Source organism: Geotrypetes seraphini, chromosome 1, assembly GCF_902459505.1.
Source record: "Geotrypetes seraphini chromosome 1, aGeoSer1.1, whole genome shotgun sequence".
Classification (NCBI taxonomy): Eukaryota; Metazoa; Chordata; class Amphibia; order Gymnophiona; family Dermophiidae; genus Geotrypetes; species Geotrypetes seraphini.
The window spans coordinates 170,989,188-171,001,521 of record NC_047084.1 but is presented as its reverse complement, the minus strand read 5'-3'; positions in this window follow the sequence as shown (position 1 = coordinate 171,001,521).

The window sequence follows — 12,334 nt, the reverse complement described above, 5'->3', positions numbered from 1 at the left end:
TCACTAGTTTAGTTGCTCGTCTCTGCACCCTCTCCAGCAGTTTTATATCCTTCTTTAAGTAGGGAGACCAATGTTGGACGCAGTATTCCAAGTGGGGTCTGACCATTGCCCTATAAAGCGGCATTATAACTTTCTCCGATCTACTCGAGATTCCTTTCTTTATCATGCCCAACATTCTATTTGCCTTATTTGCCGCTGCCGCGCATTGTGCCGACGGCTTCAGGGTCCTATCTATCAGTACACCCAGATCCCTTTCTTGTTCACTTTTTCCCAGAGTTGCACCTGACATTCTGTACTCGTATTCCTTATTTTTACTGCCTAAATGCATTACCTTGCATTTCTCCACGTTGAACTTCATCTGCCATTTCTCCGCCCATTTTTCTAACCGACACAAGTCGCTCTGGAGTTCCTCACTGTCCTCCTGCGATCTGATTGCCCGGCAGAGTTTTGTGTCGTCTGCAAACTTGATGATCTCACTGGATGTTCCGTTTTCCAGGTCATTGATATAAATATTAAAAAGGATCGGCCCAAGTACCGAGCCTTGGGGTACACCACTAGTCACTTTCTCCCAGTCGGAGAACTTCCCATTTATGCCCACTCTCTGCTTCCTGTTTTCCAGCCATTTGCCTATCCATCTTTGTATATCTCCCTCTATGCCATGGCTTTGTAGTTTCCTAAGAAGTCTTTTGTGTGGAACTTTGTCAAATGCTTTCTGGAAGTCCAAGTATATTATGTCCACCGGCTTTCCACTATCAATTTGCTCGTTCACGGTCTCAAAGAATTGGAGTAAATTCGTCAAACACGATTTCCCTTTCCTGAATCCATGTTGACTGGGTTTCATCAAGTCATGTGTGTCCAAGTGCTGAACTATGCTATCCTTGATCAGTGATTCAATCATCTTGCCGGGGACAGATGTAAGACTCACAGGTCTATAGTTGCCCGGTTCTCCTCTCGATCCTTTTTTGAAAATTGGCGTGACATTCGCTTTCCTCCAGTCGTCTGGTATCTGACCAGTTCTGATTGACAGGTTTGCAAGTTTTTGCAGTAACTCTCCGATTTCGACCTTCAATTCCTTCAAGACTCTCGGGTGAATTTCATCCGGTCCAGGGGATTTGTCACTTTTAAGTTTGTCGATCTGGTAGTATATCTGATCTAAGTTCACTTCAACTGTGGTGAGGCTGTCCTCTATTTCTCCTGTAAACAGTTTCTCCACTTCAGGTATTGTTGAGGTGTCCTCCTTCGTAAAGACAGACGCAAAGAAGGAATTTAGTTTGTCTGCGATTTGTTTATCTTCCTTGATGTACCCTTTTCTTCCCATGTCGTCCAAGGGTCCCACTGCCTCTTTTGCAGGTTTTTTCCCTTTCACGTATCTAAAGAAGGGCTTGAAGTTTTTGGCCTCCCGGGCTATTTTTTCCTCATAGTCCTGTTTTGCATCCCTCACCGCCTTGTGACATTTCTTCTGTTCATCTTTATGTTTGTTCCAGGCTTCGGTTGTCTTCGTGCATTTCCATTTTTTGAAAGAGTCCTTCTTTTCTTTTATGGCTTCCTTCACCTGTATGGTAAGCCATGCTGGTTCTCCTTTGCCTTTAGTTCTCCGATCTTTGGAAATCCTCGGAATGTAGAGATCTTGTGCTTCTGCAATAGTATTTTTCAATAGGCACCATGCCTGGTCTACTGTTTCAAGTTTGTCCACCATCTTCTCGAGTCGTTTTGTTACCATGGCTCTCATGCAATCGTATTTACCCTTTTTAAAGTTTAAGGTGGTGGTTAAGGTTTTGGAATGTTTCCCTTTCCCGATGTCAAGTTTAAAGTTGATTACATTGTGATCACTCGTTCCCAGTGGAACCATGACTTCTACTTCTGTTATCGGTCCGGTGAGACCATTTAGGACCAAGTCCAAGGTGGCGTCGCCTCTTGTCGGCTCTTTTACCATTTGCTCCAGGAAGCAATCCCCTAGCACCTCCAGGAACTTGGCCTCCTTGCTGCAGTTTTCAAATAATCCATTTAGGTGTGTGTGGGTGGAGGGGGGTGCAGATTAGAGACCTGAACACTAATTGAGGGGGGGGGGGTGTAAGACTGAATCCACTGACCCTGAAATGAGATCAGTTCCATATACCTTATTCAACTTTACATATAATTTCCCTTCAATCTAGCGCCCCTCCCACTTCTATTTATTTGAATGTCATCATCTTACCTATTATGTCTGTCTATAGGTCTAAACTGTACTTGTCCCGTCTGTTTCATCACCACTGTGCTGACAATAGGCCTTATTCTATATATCAACCCCTAAAAAAATTGGCACTGACTAGTGCAGCGCTAAGTATGATTCTATAAAAGTTACGTGCAATTTATAGAATCACATTTAGGCATGTACATTTTGGCCAAGGAAATCCTGGCCTAAATGCCTGCACCCAAGTTCTGTTCACATTGGCGCATAAGCAAAGAACCTGTGCATAGCTTAAAAGAAAGCCCATGATCCACCCTTAACCACACCCCGTTTCCAGATTTGCATACTTGATCAGATATATAAAATTTTTAGCAGTGTACATAACAAGTTGCTTGCATAATATCCAATTAATGCCAGTATGCAGGTAGGGCTGATCTCAGGATGTTGGTCTTTGACCTGGGGGCCACTGCGAGAGCGGACTGCTGGGCACAATGGACCACTGCTCTGATCCAGCAGTGGAAAATTCTTATGTTCTTATTAGCATCAATTATGAGGTATTAATTGGCAATTTTTAGCACCAATTAGGCTTGTTAAACAATTAAGTTTATGTGTGCAAATCTACTGAGTGCACATATAACGTAAGGCCCCATATATATAATTTAAGGGATTATGCACATGTATGTTAATCAAAATGTTGTGCCATGCTGCCTATGATGAGGTATCATTTGTATTCTTCCAAGATTGTGTCATATTTATGTTAAATGAGTGTCCTTTTATGCTGTTTTAATGTGTGCATTAGAGATGTACACGAACAAAAGAAGAGTAAGAAAAGTCCCACAAAAAACTGCAAAGTCAAACACAGTGGGAACAAGCAAGGTAAGCGAAGGGGATGCAAAGGAACAAGCTTTTTTTTTTAATCAGATATGACTCAACACTGGCATTGTTTTGGCAAAAGACTTCATCAGGAGACCAATCTATTAAAACAATATGAACATAAAATTACAAAATAACCTATAAAACAATAAATGAATTTATAAAAAGCAATATGATATAAAATGATGAATTTAGAAAAAAGCAATACAACATAGAAAGCATACCTAATGAAAAGTTAAAAGCCATATAACATGGTCAAATATTTAAAACAGTTCAAATACTAAAATATATAACAGATAAACTTAAAACACATACCAACAAATCCCCTTACAAAGTATAAAACTGGAGATTAGAGCTGTTAGAGCTTTATCATATTATTGCTTCTACTACAGTTCTATTTGCCCATCTCAAGTTTACATCACTGTTCTAATTATGTATTACTCTGTCCTTTAGTCCTATTACTATTATTTTTGCAGTTACTACAATGCAAGTTAAGTCAAGCTATACCTGGTGGTTCATAAATAAATCAAATTAGCTTCAGATACAGGCATTTTATAAAGACATCTGAAAGTGGTTGTCTGAAACTACCAAAATAAGAATAGCTTTATCTTTCCAAAAACTTGTTTCAGTCAGAACTCTACATTATGAAAATGTTGTGCGCATATCCACTGATCTACGGCACCACCTCTAATTGCTTTCACATTGCAAAGTTTATGGCGTTAGCTACATCAGCAGGAAGTTCAATCATTCTCTTCCCTGATTGATTTGAAAGGAGAAAGGATGATGCCTGCAGTGCTATTCCATGAATAACATGAGCACATTTTCCAGTTGAAGCTACAAAAAGGACAAGTCAGATCATCAGGATTACAGCCTCCTTTATCATGTAGCATCTTAAGTGATTGATATCCAGCTCTTATAAATACTGATTTCCCATATACAGCAGTAAACGTATAAGCAAGATGCAATAATTTTGCAAATGAGATGAAAGGTCAAGATGTTTTTCATTGAGCTTGTCTATCAGAGAATAATATTCATTTTCAGATATTCTGTGTCCGGGTTTGAAATTCTGAAATAATTGGGTTAGACCTGGTTCTCCAATTTCCTTGCAATTATGAAGTACCATTTGTATTCTTCTGAGATTGTATCATATTTATGTAACACGAGTGTTCCTTTGTGCTGTTTTAATGTATGCATTAGAGATATACACGAACAAATGTAGAGGAAGAAAAGTCCGACAAAAATCTGCAAAGTCAAACAAACACAGTTCATAACTGTCGTAATTCAGTCTGAAAGTTCATTATCAAATTCAACATGTACCATATTATTGCACCTTAAAATAAATATTCTTCTATTTATTTATGCCGGCTTTTACAAAGTCGCAGTAGAGGTTTTTACCGCAGGATGGCAAGATAAAAACTCAGACGCACATAGAATTCCTATGAACGTAAGAGCATTTACCTTGCTGGCCCATGGTAGAAACCTCTACATATCATCCAAACTCCAACCTTATGTCCCAAGCAGACCCCTCCGCTCCCAAAAGGAAACGCGTCTTCAAATACCCCCAGGTTGGAGCCTCCGACAAGAAAGGGCCAGATGAAAGTCCTACGCTCACTTCTTATCAAAGTACTCGAATCAGCTACCTCCTAACATCAAATCCCTTAATGGACTTTTTGAGCTTTAGAAAGGCAATTAAAAACCCATCTCTTCACCTGACATCCTCAGGACAAGCTAGAATTCGGACTGTTACTCCCAAACCCCTATATTCTTAATAGATGTTCAACTGACTCTCTCCCTGTGCCTGCGTCTGACTTCATGCGTCTGCTAATCTAGAACAATTGAACTAGACTTATCTCACAGTACCCTATTGCCTTACGGCCTCTTTTATAAAGCCGCGCGACAACAGCCCCAAAGCCCTTTAAATCTTTATGGGCTTTGGGGCCGTTAGTGCAGCGCAGCCGCTAACGCGGCTTTGTAAAAGAGGCCATTAGTCTTCTGTTCCTTGTTATTAATTGTTATATGTCTTATTGCTAATTATTATGTATGTTCCCATGTAACCCGTTCTGGGATCTTTGGGGAGGATGGGATAGAAATCTAAATAAATAAATACTGTGGCTTTGTAAAAGGAGCCCTTAATTACACCTTCTAATTCATTTTCAGTTTGTGCAACATATATTAACTTTTTTGACGTTGCACTTTCTGTAAATATTTTGAAAAACCACTATACATTTCACTCTGAAAATGGCCAACACCCCACTCCAAAAAAAAAACCCAAAACAACTTGTCGCCTAGAGCCCCACTCTCTTGCCATCCATTCTGACCTCCCTCAGACTTATCTGGGGTTCAGCATTGGTTTGATTCGATTCATTTACTTTGTATATTGTCCAGTACATAAACCATTTATAGTATATGGTGAACCCTCCAAAACCACCAAATACCTACTGTGCCCAACTGTACACCACACCAATAACCTTTAACCTTTTCCTATCATAATAAATTTTATGTTACGCTGGTTCCAATCGGAATTATTTTAGCAGTTTTGTATTATTGTAAACATAATGTAAATAAGTCATAAGTCTATAAATTCAAATATTTTGTGTTCCTGTCATGTACTGTATGTTCCATGCCATGGAACATACGATGGCAATGACATTTTTGGAATGTCCCGTCAGCCGGGACACCCGGTAGGAAAAGGTTAAGCGTGCTGGTATCCCTATATGATGGTACAGTAAGTTTTTGGTGGGCTTACACCTTCTACCATAAGTGGATATGGGCCTGGGTCCCTTTCTCTGCAGTCTAATCTAATCTTCTATTTGTGCATCGCGCATACCTATGCAGGCACTGCACTGACCACCAGGCTACTCCAGACACCTGCTTGCTGCTCTACTAGGACTGGGCATAACATCTGCAGTTGACTTATAGGCTGTTTCATGGGGGGGGGGGGGGTCATGCCAACATCCTTCCAGCGGTCATCTTTTTAGTTTAGGTACCTTTTTGGAACTTATTTGTTATTAAAACAGGTCTAGTCCCAATTGTCCTGTGGATATAGCGGGATATCAATTTTTAAAATAAATATAATTTTAGCATTGTAAACCAACCATTACATTACATTACATTAGTGATTTCTATTCCGCTTGTGGCTTGCGGTTCTAAGCGGATTACATTAGAAGATGGCTGGTCATTTCCAGGCGATGACAATACAATTCTTTACATTACTTTACAAACTTTGCATACCTAACTTTACATAACTTTTCATACATAACTTTACAAAACTTTACGTGGTATTACTTTGCATTACTTTACATTATCTTTACAGTACTTGCATAACTTACATTACATTATTTTGCATAGCCTAACTTTATATTATAGAAAAGCTAGATTCTGTTTTTAAGATGTTATATCTGACGTTTTGAGATATTTGGTGGATACAATGTTTCCAGATATGAATTGACTTATCGTCAATTGCGACTAGATTAGATGTTGCCTGTGGAGTGGAATTGCAGGAGGTTGCGAAGGGGATAGAAGATGATGTTAGATTATATTGTTGGGATGTGTTTTTTGAATAGTATGGTTTTGATATCTTTTCAAAACGCTTTATAGTCAGTATATCAGCAACTTGGAGATGGTGGGGTCAATTTTCAAGGCCTGTGTAGCAAGTAGGTTGTCATATAGTTTTTTGCGTCTTGTGCCTTTGAGTGGGGGGTAGGTGAATGGGATTTATGTTCTCCTTACTCTGGGTGAAAGGTTTCGGTATAGGCGGCTGTTTAGGTAGAAAGGTGCTTTTCCGTTTAGTACTTTGAATAATAGACAGTATAGTTTGAATTGGGTTCTTGCTCGTATCGGTAGCCAGTGAGAGTCGAGATAGGCATTAGTGATGTGATCATATCTTCCTAGCGAATAGATGAGTCTGAGAGCTGTGTTCTGTACTGTTTGTAATTGTTTGATCATGTAAGTGGGACATGGTAGATAAAGGCTGTTGCAGTAGTCTACAAGTCCTAGCACAAGTGATTGGACTATGATCCTGTAATGTGCTTTGTCAAAGAATTTTCTTATTTTCCGCAGGTTGCGCATGGTGTAGAAAGCTTTTTGGATAGTTTTGTTGGTATGAATCTGCATTGTGCAGCACCTGTCTATCGTTACTCCCAGAATTTTGAGCGCGGGCTGTCTTGGGTATTTGATTGCATTTGCCACCAATTCAGTTAAGGTTGGTTCTTTGTCTTTTTCTAGCAGAAGGAATTTGGTTTTATCCGTGTTCAATTTCAGTTTGTGGTTCGTCATCCATGTTTCTACAGTTTCCAATGTTGTTTTCAGTCGTCCTGATGAATTGGGATCTTGAATATTGAAGGGGAGAAGGATTGTTATGTCGTCTGCGTAGCTGAATGATACTATATTTAGGGTGTCTAGGGTAGTGCCCAGTGTGGATACGAAGAGGTTGAATAGTATGGACGATAATGGAGATCCTTGCGGTACTCCACAGGGGTTTGACCAAGGGTCCGATATGAGATCTTTTGACTTTACTTTATATGTTCTAGTTTTAAGGAAGCCTTGGAACCAATTAAGTACCATACCTGAGATCCCTATGGCATCTAGTATCTGGAGTAGTATGGAGTGATCTACTAGGTCGAAAGCTGCTGAGAGATCTAGTTGGATGATTAGTATCCTGTTTCCTTTACTGATGTGTTGTCGGGCTATATCCATTAGAGATACAAGCAGTGTCTCTATGCTGTGGTTTTTTCTGAATCCTGATTGTGATGTATGTAGTATGTTGTGGTCTTCTAGGTAGTTGGAGAGGTATTGTGCTACAAGACCTTCTAGTAGTTTGACATATAATGGGATTGAAGCGATGGGTCTGTAGTTGGCTGGGTTATTGTTTGGGGCTTTGAGGTCTTTCGGTATGGGGGTGATAATTATCTCGCCTAGTTCTGATGGGAACTGACCATCTGTGAGCGTGGATTGTAACCAGTTCATGAGGTTGGCTTTGAACTTGATGGATGCGGTTGTTAGCAGGTACAATGGGCAGTTGTTCAGGTCACATGATGTTTTACTGTATTTGTTGTAGAGTCGGATCATGTCGTTCCATTGTACTTTAAGGAAGTTAGTCCACGTTCTGTCTGCTACTAAGGCTTCATCTGTTGTTGGAGTTATTATAATCTCATCGAGGATGGTTAATGATTTGTTGAAGGTGGTTCTGATATTGGTGATTTTGTGCTTGAAGTAGTCTGCTAATTGGTGGGCTGAAGGAAATTGGTTTCCTTGAGTGGCTAGGAAAGGTTTAGTGTCGATGATCGGTATATCAAATTGTGAATAAACTTAGAAACTTGGTAATAAATAAATGAGGTGCTTACCAGTTCTGTACTAGTCAGCCATATTCTATAAACCGCGCCTATGTTAGGCACTGCTAGGCACCATAATTGCAGTCGTCTAGCGATGCCTACGTTTGGGATCCACGGCTAACTTTTTATTGGCTTAGTCGGCATGGTAACTGACCATGCTAGTTTTCTGTCAATCAAAAAAAAAAAAAATTAATTAAACAATTTGGCGCTGAACTCTTAGGACATCTAGTGACGCCTAAGGACATCTAGTGATGCCTAAGGATGCCTAACATCTAGTGATGCCTAAGGATGCCTAACGACGCTTATCTCAAAAATTATTTTTAAATACGATTGAACCCATTAATGGAAGAATGCTGAATAATGCAAACCAAAAAGGTTCTTCCAATAAGAATAAGGCTATAGATATACTGTGAATAACCCTCAAAATATATAACAAATTGACACAGGGGTAGCAAAATATCAAAAACACACTGATCAACTCATATAATAGTGAACATAAAAATTATAATGGTGAGTGAGAGTCCTCAGTATTCAGAGTTGCAGGATCAAATTTAACCCAACAGGGTATAATCATGTGAAACATCCTAGGACCTCTCTATCCCCCACCCCTTTTACTAAACCGCCATAGCGCTTATTAGCGCTGGGAGTTGCGTTGAATGCTCTACACTGCTCCCAATGCTCAGAGTTCGTATGAGCGTCAGGAGCAGCACGGAGCATTCAGTGTGGTTCCCTGCGCTAATAACCGCTATAACGGTTTTGTAAAAGGGGGGGTGGGCGTATATGTGCAGACAACATGTATAAACAAAAAACAGTGTTCTTCCTTCTGTACAATTTTTAATTTAAACTATAGTCTTGGTAAAGTCACAATCCTAAATGTATCATCCTGTGTGTAAAATATTTTCTGAAGAATAAGATAAGGTTCACTGTGAAAAATAAGCTTTGTACTTATCTCAAAAATTCCCAGCAATGTGCTATGCTTGGTTCTACAGAGCTCCATTTCGGAGGTAACTCCTCCTTTATTGGGAACTTTGGCATTAGGCATGGTTAGGGGCAGAGAACAGGCATGGTACCGCCACATTAGGCAAGTGAAAAACTGACCTAATCAAGCAGTGCCTATGTCAAGGATGCCTAGTAATGCCTAAGTCAACTTAGATGCTGCTAGGCTCGCATCTCTAAATGGCGCCTAGTAGCTGATTGACAACCGCGTCGAGCAGCACCTACAAATGGAGGCGCAGCTAGGCGCTATTTATAGAATCTGGGCCTAAGTGCATAAAGAATAAAGAAAACAATCAAATGAAGGAGCAAATGTAGCGCATGCCTGCACATTTCATATTGTATGTACAAAGTTATGAAAATATTCAATGCTTAATATCTATTTCTATGCAATTAATTAAGAGATTGAAAGTTGCATAATTCATTTACTAAAGAAGTTACTAACTTGTGGTAGGAAGTCATTGCAGGTTAGTGACTCCCATGTTCATTTAAGCCGTGGCAAAATGGAATATTTTACTGCAGCTTAGTTGCCAGAGAATGTGGTGAAATCAGTTAGCTTAGCGGGGTTTAAAAAGTATTTGGATAATTTCCTAAAAGAGATGTCCACAGGCCATTATTGAAATGGCTTGGGGAAATCCATTGCTTATTCCTAGGATAAGCAGCATAAAATCTGTTTTATTACTTTGGATCTAGCTAGGTACTTGAGACCTGAGGTGTCCACTGTTGAAAACAGGATACTGGGCTTGATGGACCTTTGGTCTGTCCCAATATGGCAATTTTTTATGTTTTTAGCAACGGCTTCTAACTTGAAGTTCATAAGTATACCACAATAATTTAGTACTGCTATCTTGTGAAAGCTTTCTAGAGCTGAATTTTCCCCATTAATTCCTATGTTGCAAAACTGTAAACCTGTGTGGAAGCGTATAAGAATGAGGCCAGCTTATAAATGAGGTGTAGGAAAAGGTTTCTGGCTTCTAACCTTTACTTGGTGCCAAGGCTAAGGCCAAAACATGCCCATTTCAAAGTCACCATCTTTTTTCTTCAGGGATCATTGTTACATTAGTAACTTTGAATATTAAAAAAAAACAAAGGCTTAATGAGACTCATGCATATTATAACCAGTCATAGAGTGCATTCCATGCCACCAAGCCAGCCTGAACTAGAAAAGTACTTGTATTCAGCCTGAGTCATCTATGTTCTAGCATTTGTGCTTTGGATAGTGTAATGATTCTACAAGCCAATGGCAAGTATGATCCCACCCAAAAACAATTAAAAGTTATTCTCTGAAATCTGGTAAAAGTAAACTATGAGATGGGGGGACAAAGCATTTTTTTAGATATATGAGGGGCCACTGAAAAGTTCTCAGCCCAACTAAGAAGAGAATGATGTGAAGCTATGAAACATATACGTTATTTCATATCTTTGAAGCAAAAAGTGTAAAGAATAGCATGGAATAACTTGCAAGTTTCATGGCTCCACATCAGTCTCTTCTTGGTTGGGTTCAGAATTTTTCAGCGGCCCCTCATATTGTGATGTCATAATGCCTCATTCCACCAATGCCTAAAAGCCAACCTCATTGGTGAGGCTGCATTGCCTCATTGAAATGAAAAGTGTCAAGAGAAGTGTGGAATAACTTGCAAGTTTCATGGCTCCACATCAGTCTCTTCTTGGTTGGGTTCAGAATTTTTCAGCAGCCCCTCATACTAGTGATTGGGGGAGGTGCAAAACATTGTGGGACTAAAGGGTGAAGGGGAGGAATATGTAGAAACTGATGAGAATGAAACAGAATTGCTTAACAAATATTTGTGTTCACACATGAAGGGCAGAGATATTTAAATACTTACATTTCATAAATGTGCATGAGGAGAGTCTCAGTTGAAAAGAAGCTCTGGAATAAGAGGGCACAGGATGAAGTTAAGAGGTGATAGTCTCAAGAGTAATCTAAGGAAATGCTTTACAGAAAAAGGTGGTAGATGTGTGGAACAGTCTCCCGGTAGAGATGGTGAAGACAAAGACCATGAGACAGGCATGTGTATGGTTACCATATGGCTCCAGAAAAAAAAGGAGGATGGATCGAGATATCCAGGGTTTACTTCCATTTAAAGCAATGGATGGAAAACCTGGATGTCTCAATCTGCCCTACTTTTTCTGGAGCCATATTGTAACTCTAGGCACGTGGGATCTCTTAGGGCAGTGTCTCTCAAACTTTGTGCCCTGGCACAGTTGTGTGCCCTGAAGAGATTTTGGATGTGGCATGAGAGATTCCAGAATTTTACTTTATTTTAAAAAATTCCCGCCATAAGTATACACTAGAATAGATGGCATGTGTGTCGCATACAGAAGACTCTGTCAATGTTATAAGCATCTGTGTGCGTAAGGATACAATTGCCCAGACAAGCATCATTCTTTGGAAACTAATGGCAAGTAATTTTAGCTTTTTTTTTTTTTTTTTTTTCCTTTATTTATTGGATTATTCATTACAATATCTCTGTAACAAACATACATGAATGAACACAAAAAAAATACAAAATACAAGATGTAAATTCCAAAATAGGAATTAACATAGTATAAGAAAACTAATTCAACCGTATCCTAGTCCACATTAAAAGTGATCGCCAGTACAAATAAAACATCAAAGCAAAACTTCTATCTACTTTCTAGGAACAGGCAAATGGCTATTATATATATTATACATCATCCTCCAAAAGTAAACCAAAATAAGGAATTAAACTTTCAACAAAGGTTTCTCTTTGATAAAATCTTCCACCTGGGCTGGATCAAAAAACACATATTTATCATTTCCATATGATATCAGGCATTTACATGGAAATTTTAAGAAGAAAGTAGCTCCGACTGCCAAAACCTTAGGCTTTAGCTGAAGGAACTGTTTCCTCTTAAACTGGGTTTGTCTAGAGACATCTGGAAAAATTATCACCCGTTGACCACAAAACATCTCTTGCTTTTTCAGGAA